The 19,251-nt window shown below is 39.1% G+C and overlaps 1 pseudogene; it reads left to right on the plus strand.

The window, feature by feature from the left end:
- The first annotated feature begins 3,732 nt into the window (after positions 1-3,732).
- Positions 3,733-16,506, plus strand: LOC112164007 (annotated as a pseudogene).
- Positions 16,507-19,251: the final 2,745 nt, after the last annotated feature.

Here is a 19,251-nt window from a genome sequence, read left to right on the forward strand (position 1 = left end):
AGGACACATAGGACCGAACAGTTTATGTCTTCACGTGCAAGCAGATTTATGCCTACTTGGACTGCTCCAATATGCATAAATTGATATTTTTTTGCTTGAGCTCTAGCAACTTCTGAAGGAGTGATTAATAGAAGATCAGTCTCTCCTCCTGCTGTAGCTGGAGTTGTAATTTCCAGAAGTTTAAAATAATGGCTATCCATTAAATCAAACTTTCCCCTTTTGTAGATTTGTTTAAAATCTAACTTTGGGATTGAGGAATTTTTTACCACTTGTTCGATTTCGTTGAATTCGAATTCTTCAGCATTTAGGAGCTGTACTCCCTTCTTTTTCCCAAAGATGCTTAACATCTTCATTTCTCTATTTTCCGGATTTTCATACCGGATACTAGTCTGACTAGTAGATGGTTCCAGAAAAATCATATTTGGAATACGATTTGTGTCTGGTTTTTCTAACGGTTTGAATCCATTAGTTTTCTTTTTTACTGTAGGCACTTTCTTGTCCTTCAGTATATTTTTCATGATATCCAGCGTTTTTTGCTGTTTATTGACTTTTCTACTGACAACTGTCAGCTTTTCTTCTTCCACTTTTGGAAGTTCTTTGATATAATCCAGTTTGTTTTCCAATCTTTCTAATTGGTGGATTATAGCAGGTAATTTTTCTAGATGAGTTTGACATCTAGATATTTCTAGTAACAACTTCTGATATTTCTCATCAGAAGATTTCAATAGAGAATTTATTTTTTCTAATAACAATTCTGACATTGTCCCCATTAAGGAGGGGTTCTCCTTGAGCTATTTTACAAGCTCTGATACCAGTGATGTGCGGATCTAACCAATGCTCAAATAATCAAGAGGTTTTTGTTCCTCTTCCAGAACTTCTAAGAGATTATCTATCTCCTCTTCTATTCTATATATTCTAGTCTGTAGTCTATAGATAATATCCCAGTAATTGGGAGAATCTCTACTAAGATTATCTCTATAGGTTTTTAATTTTCTCAATTTCTCTCTCTCCTTTTGCAGTTCCTTAGTAGTAATTTTGCAAATAGCAATCAACTCAAGTCTATCAACAATCGAAATTATGAATGGTGAAAATAACCGTTTACCTTCGAGTATAGAGGATGGATTTATACCTGCAATATGGTTAAACAAACAAATTCAAAAGCATGGGCCCACTACGCTCCGTCAATTTTATTTTTACCCAAGGAAGAGATAACTATTAAGGAAAGTAAAAGACTTACTAAAGACAAAATGTCCTTAAGTGTAAACTTTTGTCCTTAGATGTATAAAATCAAAAGTGGAGGAGTTATTTGTGTTTTGGACTTCTACTAGGGGGGTCTTTGTAGTTTGCTATAATATTAAAATGCCTTTTAATTTGATATTAAGGTCTTAATAGAGAGATTATTCAGAGTATCGCCGTGCACTTATACCAACATAAATGAATGGTTAGATTGCATTAAATACACTTTTTGTTTATTAAAAATAAAGTTGATAATAAATATCAAGGGTTGAGATTATTTTATAAGAGTTGAGTCACTTACACCATCGGTACATATAATAATTTCCAAAGGGTAATTACGTATAGCAATCAATTTATATCACAAACAACTGATTGTCAATCAATCAATGCAAAGTTGGGGTGGATCCTATATACAGCTGGCCTCATTCAATCAATGCGAGTTCGTCCTTTTCCATAATGTTTCAGAGCTCACATGGGTTTTCTCTGTATTGAATTCCCAAAAGGGGAACACCAATAATTCTTATCATTAATTCAGATCTAGTACCACGTATGGATAAATCCGATGAAAGAATGGGTGGTAGAAATAGAATTAATGAGAAAACGTAGAGTCCAGCTAAACGATGAAAATATCTGTATACTCGCTGCTTGTGTAAACTCTGACCACTTAAGTAGAAGCACTGAGCATTTATATTATAAAGGCATGCAACCCAATCTTCATTGAGCGTACAATACAGAGAGCTAGTTCGTCGGGCTGCGGTCCATTTCCTGGACTGAGAGTTACGTATTCTCCCAACTACTATAACCTGTTGATTCTTTTCTCAACTTTTTTCTCAAATTTTTCTTCATTTCCTAACTTCTATACAATCTCGTTTTACGAAAAGCCTCAGGCAAAACGTGAGCCAGTCCATATCATGTAATCAATTATATATACGTACGTACAATTATTGCAATCTTATTTGACATGAACCTGAGCGCCATAAAACATATCTATTAGTACAGATATCATTAAATCCACTGATTTGGCACCACCACCTAACCAATCCAACACCAACCACTTGTAAAGCAATGACGCCACACATTGCTAAAGTCCTCTTTCGAGCGGTCATTGTCGTATCAGTCATCTTTCAATGGTTTTGCAAAGGGTTACAAAGTACAATCATTCCAGCCTTGTCGGATTCAAATTTGCTCACTACTAATACTTTGGTGGTGATACCAACAAATAAATTTTAAGTATTAAATTAATTTTATGACGTGACAAGTTTTAATTTGGTGATGATATCACCACAAAATAAAAATAGTGAGCAAATTTAAATCCCAACCTTCTTTCTCAAAATATCACAATAATTTCACCCCTTGTTCATTGAATGAGACAATATTCCTAGAACAAGAAGCTAGCAGGAGCTTGGCTGTATAAATAAAGGCAGGAATAAATTTCAAGGAATCGAAGATGGCAGTCAACGTTAGCATGAGAGAGACAACGGTGGTGAGCAATGGCGGATCCAGGATTGAAATTTTTTGGTGGGGGGGGGGGGGGGGGGGGGGGCTTGGATTTCTTAAACAAAAATAATGGAGTCCAGAAGTACTTCCATCCTGCACAAGATCATACATAGATGCACACATGAACAAGAGATTAAAATAAAGAAACCCCAGAAAGCAGAGAATCTTGAAGTAGAAAAGATGCAAATCTTCAAGTCACCGAATCAGCCCACAAATCTAACTCAAATTCCAAGAAATTGAAACCGAAGACGAATCACAAGTTGAAAAAGAAAGGGGGATGAGTAGGAAGCTAGCTTAAGAAGAAAGCAAATAATGGACTCAAGCTTCTTTGATTTGTAGCAGTAGATTGCATATTTGCAGAACAAGGAGACCAAGGAGACAGAGAGAATGCTACCTACAGCCTACCTGATTTCTAATCAGCAACCTTCATTCTTCAATCCACGAAAGCTTCAATCCAAATATCCAATACAACCTACGAAATTGAATTTCACATCAATCCTTAACCCTATGAATTGCCCCAAATTGGATTGATTCAATTAAACAAAATTGAACTTGAGCAGTTGATCTCTGAGAGGAGTGGAGAAGGGAGAACCGGCTGAGCCACAGGCGGCGAGAGGAAGAGGAAGTGGGAGAGAATGAGACTGTGAGAGACGATTCTCCAGTTGACCAGTTCGAAACTTCAAATAGGCCATAGACATGTAGTCATGAGTGGAGTCTGGAAAGCCGGCTGAGCCGCAGGCGGCGAGAAGAGGAGGATTGGAGGAAGTGGGAGAGAGTGACCGAGTGAGGCTGTGACTCTGTGAGAGACAATTCTCCAGTTGACCCGTAGTCCATGAGTGGAGTCGGGACTCGGGAGTGGGGAGTTAGATCGGGTCGGCTACTAGCCTACTGGGCTTCTATTGTCTGGACAAACCCCAATTAAAAAAAAAAAAAGTATACATCTAATATTTTTTGAAACCCGTCCTAGTCTGTTCACAGATCCGCCTATGCCTTCTTCTTTTCTAACTTTTATTTATTTCTTATTTCTATATAACAGTTAGACGTGTAGAGATTTTCTTTGCTTTCTAGCTAGGATGTTAATTAATAACAACTTCACCTGAAAAAATGGCCTCATGTAACTTCAAATTTTGCTTTGTGGATCTAAGATTCTAGCAGGAAGATGGCGGTCAACGTCAATGTGATTGAGTCGACAGTGGTGAGGCCAGCCTCGGAGACACCTCGGCAGTCGTTATGGCTCTCGAACATGGACTTGGTACAGCCCAGCACTCACACTCCTAGTATTTATATCTACAAGCCAAAAGTCGATGCTGGTGCAGACAAGGACAGTAATTTTTTTGACATGCATGTCTTCAAAGACGCGCTCGGCAAGGCCCTTATGCCCTTTTACCCTTTGGTCGGCCGCCTGAAGCGAAAAATAATGGATGAGGGTAAGAAGGGTCGTCTCGACATAGATTGCAATGCGGAGGAGGCCTTGTTTGTTGTAGCCCATAGTAGCTCTTGCATCGATGACTTTAGCGATTTTGCACCCACTCCAACTTCAGGAGAGGGTTCCTCCCTACTGTTGATTATTCCGGTGGGATATCTTCTTATCCTCTGTTGCTGGTACATATCACATATTTAAAATGCGGTGGAGTGGCACTTGGTGTTCGCAGAGACCATCACTTAGCAGATGGATTATCTGCTCTTCACTTTATAAATACATGGTTTGATATGGCTCGTGCTCTGGACCTTGCAATCCCACCAACGGTCTATAGGACATTACTTCGTGCTCGATCGAGACCCACCTCGGACTTTACTCAACCATAATCACCACATTGTGAAAACACCAGATGGAACAATGATGTGAATAAAAGACAATACTAAATAATCAACCAATCCACGTAGAACGAACACAAGTTTTTGCTGACGCAGTGTAAACCTCTCCACTGAGGAAACTTCACTACGAGGCTGTTTACGTAGCCTACACGAAAGATAAATCCACTATGTGTAAAGAGAATACAATAACAAGTAGTGATATTGATCACAATCACTTTACTAGCACACAATGCTAACTTGTTTACAATTGCAGAAACTATTCTACACACGTAGCCAATGCTTAGTGTATTCTCTATACTATAGATCTCCCCCTCAGTTTCTTGGATCACAAACTCACTGATCTCACTGTTTACAAATATGGCTCATGATATGCATGTAGTGAGAAATCAAACTATATAAATAACTGTTGAAGTTTTGACATGAAAAACAGTATGTGAAGGCTAAGCAACACACAACGAAAACTAATTATTTTAGAGTCAAAAAACCTACTACAGAAAACTGTTTCGAAACCTTTTATAGAGGAGCAAGACTCCCCCTCAATCAAATCTCCTATTGTATCACTGAATAAGATATACATGTAAAGGTTTTAAAACAGTAAATAATTTTCCTTATTTTCGTGCATATCCAATCTTGCAAGATGAAAACACCTTAATGAAGATAAGCATATCAGATCATTTATCTGATATGCAAATCATGTAAAATGATATGTATGAGTCCTACTTTAAACACAAGATCAGTGAGGCGATCTTCCTTGATTTTCGCTGTAATATCTGATTCTGCAATCTTCTTCTTGTTGCTTTGGATTTCCTAAATTGCAGGAGAAGTATTCTCCTATTATTCTGTAATCTTTGATCTCCCAGTGGTGATAGGAAAGTGTGTGTTGAATGGTATTGGCCCAAATACTTACAATCTCCCCCTTTGGGCATTCCCATTCAACACATGATGTTTTTCTTGCTTGAACCCCTGCATCATAGATCATTACAGATAATAAAGGAGAACAAAGAGTGGCTTCTTGGATCAAGGAATCAGTTTCCATCCTTTTCCGGATCCAAGTAGCCAGAAGTGAATATCACAAAATATGATAAACTAAAAAGCATCCTAGTTAGTTTGTGCTTATGCACTTACACCCCAAAAGCAAAAATAGACATTGTCCAACAGAGTTTAAAATAAAAATAGAAAACAAAAAGTTCAAAGTAAAAAGAAATCACTTCTCCCCCTTTGAAGGGGAATGCCCTTCGACTTCCTCCATAAGCTTGATGACATGGTTGTGAAATTCCTCGCTATCCATCGAGGTCGAGCTCTCCGCAGGGGCGACTGCTGCCGGAACAGCGGTGGAGGGACCGGGAGCGTCAAACCCGGGAGGGTGGCGCTGCAGGTTCCGGATTTCCTTGGTGAGGTTGGTTACGGCATGATGAGTACGAACCAGAAGAGAGTGCATGTCGTCCATGTCAGTAGTAAGACAGGCAAGCCGCCAGTCAGTCACCAGGATGGAGTCACGAAGGCTATCCAGGGAAACAGGAGGAGGAGGAACAGCAGAGGGGGCACCAGAAGGAGAGGGACGACGAAGAGGGCTCCGGCTGCGTTCACGGTGCATGCCAGGATGAAGGATGCCGGCTCGGGCAGCGGCCTGACGACCCTCATCTGGAGGAGGAAGACGCCGGTGTCTGCCAAGGCAAGTGGTGATCTTTGTGCGAACCATGATGAGATAACCTGCATACTGAGACAAACAAGAATAACATCCGAGAGACAGAAGAGACTAGATATATAGAGCCGGTAGGGTTTGGGAAAACCAAAAGATACACCGATTGGGATAACGTCACAAAAAGGAGAGGAGTTATGACAATTGATTTCTCCTAGATACACGCATGCAGGTTTCGTCTCCTTCTTAATTTAGGCGTAACCAATAAGAGAAGTAAGTGCAATTAAGTCAGAATGCAAAGAGACAACTAGAAGCACAAAATCAGCGGACGTATCACACAATCTATTCTTGAGCTAAGTATTAACGTAATGAATGCAGTGGTCATATCGAATAGAGAGATTAAAGCAGAGTGGAAACACAAGGAGCACGAATCAATTAATGAACATAACATATTTTCATGTAGAGACCACGATGTATTCCATCAACAAATAGGATGTGTACTCATGAATAATCATGACCTAGTGTACGCATAGATCAAGCTCATGAGCAGTACATGGGGCGTGAAACATGTTCAGTGAAGGAGAGAAGAAGTGAAGAGGATAAACGGCACACATAGATCAAGCTCAGGAGAACTCCGAGAGGGAGTGGGACACATTTTTCCCAGATACCTATGATTTGAGGCATAGACTTCTTTATGGTGTAAACAAGAACTCATGTAGCAAGACTCGTCTTAACAACTCCCAGACCAGATGATCTTAGGGTACTGAGCATAGCAAGGATGCTCCAAGAAGAGAGTCTCGAGTGGTTGTTTGAAGTTTCATATTAGACATACACAGTGCACGGACCAACTCGTTTCTTGCAAACCTTGGAAAGTTCACCACAACCAAGATCTGATTACTTTGAGTGATAGGATACAGATAATCATTCTCGTTTCTTACAAATCCTTGAAAGTTCACCACAACAAGGACCTGATTACTTTGAGAGTAGAAAATTAGCCATCTGAGCATATTAAACGTTTTGCCTCTTCAAATATTCTCCCATGACAATGAACACGAAACTTGCCACCACATAAAGTAATAATTGAATGACATAGTAATGCGATGTGAGTCAATGACTAATCATGATTACAGAAGCATTAGTCCAGAATAAGGAATGGTCAGAGAATGTACATAGTTGAAAACATATGCAGTTCACGAGTGATGGTGGTCCAAGTGTACTAAGAACATTAATCTCTCAATCAACATTGGACAGACATTCTAGTACCTTACTACTTAGAACATATTCCAAGGGCATTTCTCAACATTTCAAACCTAGCAGTGTCAAGAGGTTTAGTGAATAGATCAGCAAGTTGACTCTCAGTGGGCATAAAGCTTAATTCAAGAATGTTTTGCTCAACCAAATCCCTAATGAAATGATATTGAAGATCAATGTGTTTTGTTCGAGAATGTTGAACAGGATTCTTTGTGATGTTAATGGCACTTGTATTATCACAGAAGATAGACAACTTACCTTGAGAAATACCATAGTCATGAAGCATTTGTTTCATCCACAGCATTTGTGTGCAACAGCTCCCAGCAGCAACATATTCAGCTTCTGTAGTGGATAAGGAAATGCAATTTTGTTTCTTGCTATGCCAAGCTACAAGATTGTTGCCAATAAAGAAACAGCCTCCAGAAGTGCTTTTCCTATCCTTTAGGTTGCCTCCCCAGTCAGCATCAGAGTACCCTGCGATCTCCACGTTAGTATCGAATGTATAGAAAATACCACAGGTGACTGTACCTGAAATGTATCGAATGATTCTTTTGACAGCTTCTAAGTGAGATTCTTTGGGATTTGCTTGAAAGCGAGCACATACTCCCACACTGTAGGAAATATCAGGTCAACTGGCAGTAAGATACAGTAAACTTCCAATCATGCTACGAAAGAGTGTCGGATCAACCGATTTCCCTTCCTGGTCTTCATGCAGCTTAGTAGTGGTACTCATGGGATTGCTCACTGTCTTCTTAGATTCGAGACCAAATTTCTTGATCAAATTCTCAGCGTATTTGGTTTGAGATAGAAACAGTCCTGTATTCATCTGTCTTACTTGCAATCCAAGAAAGAAGGTTAGTTCACCACACATACTCATTTCAAATTCACTTTCCATGACGGATTGAAATTCTTTGACAAGGTATTTGGATGTGGAACCAAAAACAATATCGTCAACATACACTTGAGCAATGATAATATCATTTTTAGTTCGTTTGACAAACAATGTTTTGTCAATGGAGCCTCTGGTATACCCTTTTTCCACAAGATGTGTAGAAAGCCGTTCATACCAGGCTCTGGGAGCCTGCTTCAGACCATACAAGGCTTTCTTGAGTCGGTAGACATGATCTAAGCTATGTGGATCTCTGAAACCCGGAGGTTGTTCTACATAAACTTCTTCCTGAAGGATCCCATTCAAAAAGGCAGTTTTGACATCCATTTGAAATAAAGTGAACTTGAGATGACATGCTACAGAGAGAAGTAAACGAACTGATTCTAGTCTAGCTACAGGAGCAAAGGTCTCGTCAAAGTCAAGACCTTCAACCTGAGAATATCCCTGAGCAACTAGTCTGGCTTTGTTTCTAATCACATTCCCTTTTTCATCACTTTTGTTTCTGAAAATCCATTTGGTTCCTATGATATTGCAATTTCTAGGTCGAGGAACTAAATACCACACATCATTCCTAGTAAACTGATTTAGCTCATCCTGCATAGCACTAATCCAGTTATCATCCAACAAGGCTTCCTTAATGTTCTTTGGTTCAATAATGGACACAAAACCAAGGTGAGAGATAATATTCATGCTTAGCAGATTTTTGGTAACAAAACATAGGAACACATTCTCTTGACTTACCTCGGAGGGGTTTACCTGTGCTGTAGCTTTTCTCCTGGTGGTTGTTCCATCTGTTAGATTTCCGATGATATCTTGAGTGGAGTGGTCCTTTTGAACTTGCTTGAACCCTCTCCTTGGATTTGGAGCTGGTTCGAAAATGCTTTCAGAGATTTCTTCTCCTTCTTCTGCAGTTGGATGTTCTGTGTTCTGAGGTTGTGTAACAGAAGAGGGAGACGGATCAGCAAATGATTCTTCCTGTTTCATACATTGATCATCAATAGAGACATTAATAGATTCCATAATAATTCGAGTTCTTTTATTGTAAACTCGATAAGCTCTACTGTTCGGAGAATATCCCAAGAACACACCATCATCACTTCTAGCATCAAATTTACCGAGGTGTTCTCTATCTCGTAAAATGTAGCAAGGACTTCCAAAAATATGAAAGTACCCCACATTTGGTTTCTTACCTTTCCATAGCTCATATGCTGTTTGTTCAGTACCTGGTCTGAGAAGGACTCTATTCATTGTATAGCACGTAGTGCTGATAGCCTCAGCCCAAAAATTTGTGCTGAGACCTGCAGCATGTAGCATTACTCGAGCCATGTCTAACAATACCCTGTTTTTCCTTTCCACAATACCATTTTGCTGTGGAGTGATTGGAGCTGAGAATTCATGTGACACACCAAGCTCTTGAAAATAGTTAGAAAATGCAGAGTTTTTAAATTCAGTACCATTATCTGATCTTACTCTCACTATACTGGTATTAGATGATTTCTTCTCAACAATCAATTTTTGACTCAAGTGTCTAAAAGACTCAAACGTTTCAGTCTTGTCTTTTAAGAAGCTTACCCAAGTGTATCTTGAGAAATCATCTACAACTACTAGTATATAACTCTTACCTCCAATACTCTCAGATTGAGCAGGTCCCATGAGGTCCATGTGTAACAGCTCCAATACTGTTGAGGTTGTTGTAGAATTTATCACTCTGTGAGGTGCCTTTGTTTGTTTTCCGATTTTACATTCTCCACATATCTTGTCAGTTTTGCCCCTTAAATTTGGCAAGCCTCTGACACATTGCTTGGAAGATAATTTCAGCAAGTCCTGATAGTTAACATGTCCCATCTTCCTGTGCCAAAGTTCAAAGGTCTCCTCTGTAGATTTTACAGACAAACAAGACTGCACGCTAGAAGATTCATTAGCTTGAATATGATAACAGTTATCAGTAGATCTCTTACCTCCCATGATACCTTCTCCTTTCTGATTTAAGACCAAACATCTTTGTTTGTTAAACCACACGTCTTCATAGTCGTCAGCCAAGTGACTGACGCTAATCAGGTTTGCAGTTAAGCCTTCAACAAATAAGACATTTTTAAGATTAGGTATACCTGCAGTGTTTACTGTGCCTTGAGCCAGAATATTTGCCTTCCTTTCATCTCCAAACGTGACTGATCCAGTTGTGTTTTCATCCTCAAAGGATGTGAACCAAGATTTGTCTCCAGTCATGTGTCTGGAGCAACCACTGTCAACATACCAGAAATCTCGTCGCTTGTCAGCTAATGCAGTCAAGGCTACCAAACAAGTTGCCTCAATGTGAGAGCCTTATTGAGCTTTGCTTGCACATGCGAAAAGACATGTATCATTAGTTTCATAAGAACTAAGATAATTGCTTTCATTTTTCTTGGTCCAGATCTTTTTCCTTTTTTCAGTTTGAAAGTCCTTCTTAGAAACAATTTCAGCTAGTCTGTTAATGAGTTCTTTTTGTTCTTTAAGCTCAAAATGTAGGGATTCAACCGTACATTTTTCTTGAGAGAACTGTGAGTTTGAAAGTCTTTCATTACACCTAGGTCTGATATGGCCTATCTTACCACAGTGATGACAAATAGGAACAAAAGTTCTAGAGTGTGCGTACCTGTTTTGACCAGTGGGGAAATCTTGGTCAATTTTTACCTGACAGTTTGGAATTGGCTTGCCTTCCTTCACAATCTTGACATGATCATTAGTGGAGACTTCTTCTTTTTCTCCAGAATGTCTTGATGCTCTTACAAATTTGGTACTTTTGGAATTCTCTCCAGTGTATCCTAAACCACAAGTGTCATGGGGAGCTTTTCCAGATCCGAGCAATTTTGACATGGAGTTGGAGCTGACATCAAACTTGGTGAATCTTTCTTGAGTCAATCTCAATTCATCTTGAAGAGACTCATTTTTAGCCGACAATTCCAGGTTTAATGCTTGTTGTCCTTTAACATCCAGTTCTAGTAATTTGATCCTGTTGAGGCACTCATTTTTTTCAATCTTCCATGCCAATAGCTCTTGGTCGTCTAGTAGATCACTCATAGGTTTGCTTTTCTCTAATTTCCATGCAGAGTGCGAAGATTCCAATAGACGCTCCACCTTTTCTTTTTCGGTTCTCAGAGATTCAACTTCTTTTTCCAAATTCAGGTTTCTAAGCAGAGTAACCTTTGAGGCTTTGTAGAGTTGTCTGCAGTGGACATTTGTTTCATCATCACAGAAAGCCTCGTCACTGTCTGAATCAGGTAGAAGTGATGATACAAGAGCCAGATTTTCAACTTCTTGAGATTCATCATCACTCCAAGTTGAGAGAAGAGACTTGTTGTTGTTGTTTCCATGCTTCCTGTTTCCACAGTCAGTAGAGATATGACCATAGCCACCACATTCATAACATTTCGGCTTTCCTGAGAGGTTTCCCTTGAAGCTTCCTTTTCCACTCTTGCTGTTGTAATCACCGCTACTACTGCTTCCTCCATAAGAGTTTTTCCTAGGAGCATTTGGATTTCTAGTGGAGTTCTTGCTTTTGAGAAATTTTTTGAATTCCTTCGTTAGTAGAGCGAGATCTAGTGTTTCTTCTTCTTCTTCTGCTCCTTTTACGGCTTTGAAGGCAACTCCCTTGTTTTTCTTTTCAGGTTTTAACCTCATCTCATAGGTTTTGAGATTGCCGATGAGCTCATCAAGTGGATATTCATCAATGTCAAAAGAATCCTCTATACTAGTGACTTTTGAGTGAAACTTTTCTGGCAAGGCTCTGAGGATTTTTTTTGACAATCTTATCTTCATCGAAAGGTGCTCCCAGACTCCGACACTGACCGGAAATTTTAAGAATTCTACCATGGAAGTCATCAATGGTTTCATCATCTCCCATAGTCATAGTTTCAAATTCAAAGATCAGTGCTTGTAATTTCTGTGCACGTACCTTTTTATTTCCTTCATATGTAGTCTATAGAAGGTCGCATGCCTGCTTGGCAGTATCACAGTGACTTATCCTTAGTTTTTCCCGTTCAGATAGGGCAGTGAAAATGTTGTTCTTGGCCTTGAAATCTGCTTGCAGATCACGAACTTCTTCCTCAGTCCAGTCCTTCCTTGGTTTGGGATTTGTAGTGGAAGAGCTTTCTCCTTTTGCTTTTACCATAGGTATAGTCCAGCCATTTTCTACAATATTCCACACATGTTCATCTTGAGCATAGAGATATGATTTCATGTATATCTTCCACTGAGTATATTTTTCACATCCACCATCGAACCATGGAGGACTATTTATAGATCCACCAGCAGCCCTATCACGTGAGTGTTCCATCTTTCCTGGGATCACTAGACAGTTCTAGAACCCGCTCTGATGCCAATTGAAAACACCAGATGGAACAATGATGTGAATAAAAGACAATACTAAATAATCAACCAATCCACGTAGAACGAACACAAGTTTTTGCTGACGCAGTGTAAACCTCTCCACTGAGGAAACTTCACTGCGAGGCTGTTTACGTAGCCTACACGAAAGATAAATCCACTATGTGTAAAGAGAATACAATAACAAGTAGTGATATTGATCACAATCACTTTACTAGCACACAATGCTAACTTGTTTACAATTGCAGAAACTATTCTACACACGTAGCCAATGCTTAGTGTATTCTCTATACTATAGATCTCCCCCTCAGTTGCTTGGATCACAAACTCACTGATCTCACTGTTTACAAATATGGCTCATGATATGCATGTAGTGAGAAATCAAACTATATAAATAACTGTTGAAGTTTTGACATGAAAAACAGTATGTGAAGGCTAAGCAACACACAACGAAAACTAATTATTTTAGAGTCAAAAAACCTACTACAGAAAACTGTTTCGAAACCTTTTATAGAGGAGCAAGACTCCCCCTCAATCAAATCTCCTATTGTATCACTGAATAAGATATACATGTAAAGGTTTTAAAACAGTAAATAATTTTCCTTATTTTCGTGCATATCCAATCTTGCAAGATGAAAACACCTTAATGAAGATAAGCATATCAGATCATTTATCCGATATGCAAATCATGTAAAATGATATGTATGAGTCCTACCTTAAACACAAGATCAGTGAGGCGATCTTCCTTGATTTTCGCTGTAATATCTGATTCTGCAATCTTCTTCTTGTTGCTTTGGATTTCCTAAATTGCAGGAGAAGTATTCTCCTATTATTCTGTAATCTTTGATCTCCCAGTGGTGATAAGAAAGTGTGTGTTGAATGGTATTGGCCCAAATACTTACACATTGTATATCAACCTCCTAATGACCAAGATCAACATGAAAGCACCAGGGTAGAAACAGTAGTCTCAGTTCTTACATTTGCTAGGGAACAACTTAACATCTTGAAAGCTATGTCGACCACGATAGAGGAAGAAGATGATATGAGTACTTTACTAATCAAGTATGCCTCATTCGAGGTGTTTTCAGGTCATGTATATGGAGATGTGCCTGAAAGGCACGTGAACTAGCTAATGATCAAGAAACCAACTTATTCTTTGCTGTAAATGGAAGGACCATATTGCAACCCCCACACCCACCTGGTTACTTTGGTAATGTGATTTTCAGAGCCGCAGCAACAACCTTAGCAGGGGAACTCATATCAAAACCATTATCGTATGCCGCAAGCTATATTTACAATGCTGTGGTGCGTATGGATGATGATTATGTTCGATCAGCACTTGACTATCTTGAACTTTAGCAGCGTCATCAGGATCTGTCAAGCATTGCTCATGGGACTCATGTTAGGTGCCCTAATCTTGGGATCAGTGACGGTCTGGCTTCCGGTGGGCCTCTAAGATCTGAGCTTCAGTACATTTTTGAGCTTTTTACCAATAACTACAAAATGACACTACTATTTACCAATAGCAGACTCCAAAATCCATAGCCCATGCGGTCAATAATTGAAACAGGCTGTCAGCCCATTTCATAGAAAAAACACTCAAATATTAAGATAATTACAAAACATGCCACTGAGACTCACATAACCCATTTCTCCCAAAATCAGATCGGTTCCCAATCGAAACCATCCCAAAATCCAAATCCTCCCTAAATCGATCTAGGGCTCCGACGAAGGTAAGAGACGAAGCAGCTAGCAGATCGAGGCGGCGAAGCAACCGGCGAAGGGAGGCTGCGAATCCGGCGAAGGGAGGCTGTGAATCCGGTGAAGCAAGGCTGCGAAGCCGGTGAAGTGAGGCGGCGAAGCAAGGCTGCAAAGCAACCAGCGAATCGAGGCTGTGAAGCAGGAGAAAGGAGGCTGCGAATCCGGCGAAGCGACCCGTGAAGGGAGGCTGCGAATCAAGCGAAGCAACCGGCGAAGGGAGGCTGCGAATCCGGCGAAGCAACCGGCAAAGGGAGGCTGTGAATCCGGCAAAGGGAGGCTACAAAGTAGGCGAAGTGAGGCGGCGAATCCGGCTAAGCAAGGCTGCAAAACAACCAACGAACACGAGGCTGCGAAGCCGGCGAAGGGAGGCTGCGAATCCGGCGAATCCAGGCTGGGAATCCGGATTTGGTTGAGAAATTCTGAGGATCAGTACTTTTAGCCTCATGTTGTCACAGGTTTTGGCATGGGTAAGCTATAATGACCTTGTGTTGTTTATTTGTTTTGCAATTTTGTGGAGCTGTACTGATCCTAATTTGTTTGTTATTTCTGCAGGGCTCAGCAACATTTTGTTTGTAGGTCAGTAGCTATAGTATGATTGTTAGTTTTGTATTGAGGGTTAGTAGCTTTAGTTTGTGCTTATGTTAGTTTCTTATGGTTCTTTGTTCTTGCAAGTTCATGGATTAGTTGCAAATTTTGCTGCTTGTATCTTCTACTTCCTTTCATTTTTTTCTTTTCCAATTTTTATCTTGGAAAGAAATAGAAGAAACTATAGACATTAGGCTCTAAGTTTAGTGACAGTTTTTATGTGTTTGAATGCTATGATTTTTTAAGAGAAAGGATTAGAGTTGTAATCGCCAAAGCATTTTTGGGCACACTTTGTCATCCCTTATGCTCTGTATTGCCGATTGACTTGCAGGATGGAGCTAATGAAAGCAATACTGAAGTGAGCAAATGCAACAAGGCCAGGCTAGTATACTACTAGGGATCAGTACACTACTGAGGGTCAGTATACTACTGGGGCTAGTATACTACTGGGGATCAATATACTACTGAGGGTCAGTACTCCAGGAAATCTTGCTGGAGAAACTTCTTCACTATAAGAAGAGGTGAAATTCAATGCAACTTGTACGTGCAAGCAGCAAAGCCAGAAATAAATGATATATTGTTCAAATTTCATATTGTAATATTTATAAATAGTTTTTGGAATTATCAAATAAATGAGTTGTTTCTAAGAAAAACAAAGATGGAATATAGAAATATTATTTATTCACAATGTTACTGACATTCAGCAATGTTAATTCACATTATCAAATTCACAAGGGCAGATTCGTAAATTACTTACCAATAGAAATAATTCAAAAAGTGAAGGAGTCTGACCGCATGGGTCATGAACAGTACCGCATGGGCCATGAACACTACCGCATGAGAATTTAAAAAAACAGGTCTGCTAATGGTAATTTATAGACTAAAAGTGTAGGTATTGGTAATTTGCTATACATTTTATACTAATATATGTAAATTTTGCGTATAAATTACAAGGGTAAGGAGGTAGAGCAGTGGCGGTGCCATTTTTGATGCTCGTTTGTAGCGGGAGTTCGAATCCTAGTTCACACCTTTTTGCATCCTGGATTCTATTTTCTGTTTTTTGTATGTTTTTGAAGCAGGTTTTTTTTGTTGTACTGGTACAGACATGTTCTCAGTTGTATGTTTTGAAGTACTTATACAAAACAAATTCTATATATTTATTTTTGTTGTAATGATTTTATAATTATTAAACTCAATAAAAAATAATTTGATAACGAAAAAATGTGATTGTTTGCCTCAGGCCTCTACAATCTTAGGACCGGCCCTGCTTGGGATAACTAGCTGGTTTACGCTGCCCCTCAATGATGCTGATTTTGGGTGGGGGCGACCAAGTTTCATGGGACGTGCTGGAGCTCCAAGTGAAGGGAAGGCATACACGATACCAAGTGCAACTAATGATGATTTATCGCTGTACATTAATCTGCATTCTCGACATATGAACACATTTACGAAGTTGGTTTATGACATATAACTGATTAATGAGGAAAACCATTCAGAGAGTTGTTTGTGGTAATGGGGTTCCCCTTTTTTATTGGCCAATAAATGGGGTTCCACTTTATGTCTTGTTAATTCGATCGATTATAGTTGGAAGCTTTGTTGTATATGGCGTTTCTTGTACACTCCACTGGCTGTATTTTATGACTATTTTCAATTAAATAGGGATATCTTACTTCTTATGACAAAATAAATTTGAAGGTTACATTCATTTTATCTCCTTGAATTTTATATTTAATTCGTTTGTACACTAGAATTTATAATTTGTTCACATATATGGAATTTCTCCTTGAGTTGTTGACGTGGTGAGTCTAGTCATGTTAATTTTTAGCCTTGATTTTGTAAAATTCAATATTTCTTAACCCAATGTTAGACTAGTTTGGATAGGCTCATTATGTCCTCAATTCATGACAAATTGATGGGTTACATAATGAGTTATAATTGATCAAATCGACGAGTACAGTGGCACTTATGATCAAATTAGAACTATAAAAACAAATGATTTTAGATCTACAATTTATAAAGTTAAAAATGATTTTAGCCCTAAATATAAAAAGTAGGAAAATGATTTATGGCCTCTATGAAGCCTAAGATTTGTGACCTCAATCTTAGGTGTCATGTCATGTCATCTACACACATTACATATTTGTCAAATCATGTCATGTAATTTTTTAGAAAAAAGACCTTTTATCCTTTCAAAATCTAATGACTCTAAATTGTTTTGGCTTTCTTCTAATATATATATATATATATATATATATATATATATATATTGTTTAAGTAAATCCAGAATATGCGTCTCGCCCAAACTCTAGGTTACTTGTGCAAGTTGTAATAGGGTTAATGTTAGAGATATTCGTAGATATCCAATCATTGTACGATTACCTTTTTATGTACAATTCTGATTCTATGCTTGTAATCCTCTATATAAAGAGACCCTATATTTTGTAGTAAATGTCATTGGTTTAGTTTCTCTTCAAACTAGGTTCATCCAAAGTGAGTATGATGTCTGGGAAGGTTTTGAGATAAGTGGTACTTAAGCAAGCTTTGCTCCACCAACATCTCTCTACTCACCTGGTCATATTTATTTTGGAATTACTGAAAGAAGTTAAACAACTACCATTATTTTGCATTAGCTAGTACTTAATTGGATTAGATTCTCTTAATGGTTAAAAAACAATGATGTACTTCATTGACTTATGAATAAAATTTCGAGTTTTTTTTTTCATTTTGACTATATTTTAATTCTAAGCATATTACTTTGTAACTGTGATGGCTGGGCCATCAGGATTAGTTCAAGGACATGGAATAACCCAAATTTCTCTTGCCAACTGGCACCTTGATTACACACCCATATGGTCTCGCTGAAATGACTATAATGGTAGCTCAAAAATTAGTAATGTGCACCAATCTTCTTATATCCGCTTGGGGTGATGCAATATCACATGCAGCTATGCTAATTCGTCTACGACCTACCGTCACTTAATCTATCTCTACGTTACAGCTAGTGACTGGGTACTCTTGTACTTACGCATATTTGAGTGAGTCATTTATGTACCTATTACGCCGCCACAACGTACTAAGATGGGTCCACACAGACGAATTGGCAAATAAGTTGGATTTGAGACTCCAACAATCGTCCGCCATTTAATACCCTTACTAGGCAATCTCTTTACCACATGTCTTGTGGCAAATAAGTTGGATTTGAGATTTCAACAATCGACTGCCACTTAATACCCTTGCTAGGCAATCTCTTTACCGCATGTCTTGCAGCAAATAAGTTGGATTTGAGACTCCAACAATCGTCCGCCACTTAATACCCTTGCTAGGTGATCTCTTTACCACATATCTTGCGGATTGACACTTTGATGAGACAATCTTCCCATCGTTAGGGACAGATAAGAACATGGATGTTCAACAGGAACGACATGAATTGTCGTGGTCTGTCCCCACTATGTCTCATCTCGATCCCCGTTAAAGTGATGAGATCACACAGATCTGCTGCAAACATGCCTGTAAGGATAGCCATCCCTACGAGAGGACGTAAGCACCACCCTACATGAAACTAGGCATAGCGTCAATGTCATAAAGAGTGGCACTCTGGCGTTACAGGCCATGACCCCAGCGAGGATATGTGGAAGGCCAGTGGGTTCGAAGGATACTTTGGTACAATCCAATCCTTTGATCATCGATACTCAAAGTCAGTCTCATGAGAATCTTTCATATTATGGTTATCGTTAGGGGATGCCTCAATGTCAGAACCTATTCTTGAGAATATAGAGCTCTCTGAAAACTACACTAATGTACATAAGACATGGGATAGAAACTCTATCATGATTAATGATGTATTCGCGCATTTCATAGCACATGAGTTTGTTGAGACTTATGATATCGAACCACGCTCCTTTGATGAATGAATGCCAACGTAGAGATGTGATCCAAGTTAAGTTGGATTCTCTAACGAAGAGGAAGGTTTTTTTGAGCCAATGATGCTAACACCTCCTACATAAAACTTGTTGGCCAATGGGTCTTCGTTAGAAAGCGTGGTGAGAAAAGGAGATGGTAATCTCGCCTTATGGAGCAAGGCTTCTCACAAAACGCCCTGAAATCGACTACGAGGAGACATATTCTCTCATAATGGATGTCATTGCACTCCACTACCCTGTCAGTTTGGTAGTTTTTGAATAACTGAATATGCAGCTTACGAATGTGGTCATTACGT

This window comes from Rosa chinensis, chromosome 5, assembly GCF_002994745.2.
Source record: "Rosa chinensis cultivar Old Blush chromosome 5, RchiOBHm-V2, whole genome shotgun sequence".
Classification (NCBI taxonomy): domain Eukaryota; kingdom Viridiplantae; phylum Streptophyta; class Magnoliopsida; order Rosales; family Rosaceae; genus Rosa; species Rosa chinensis.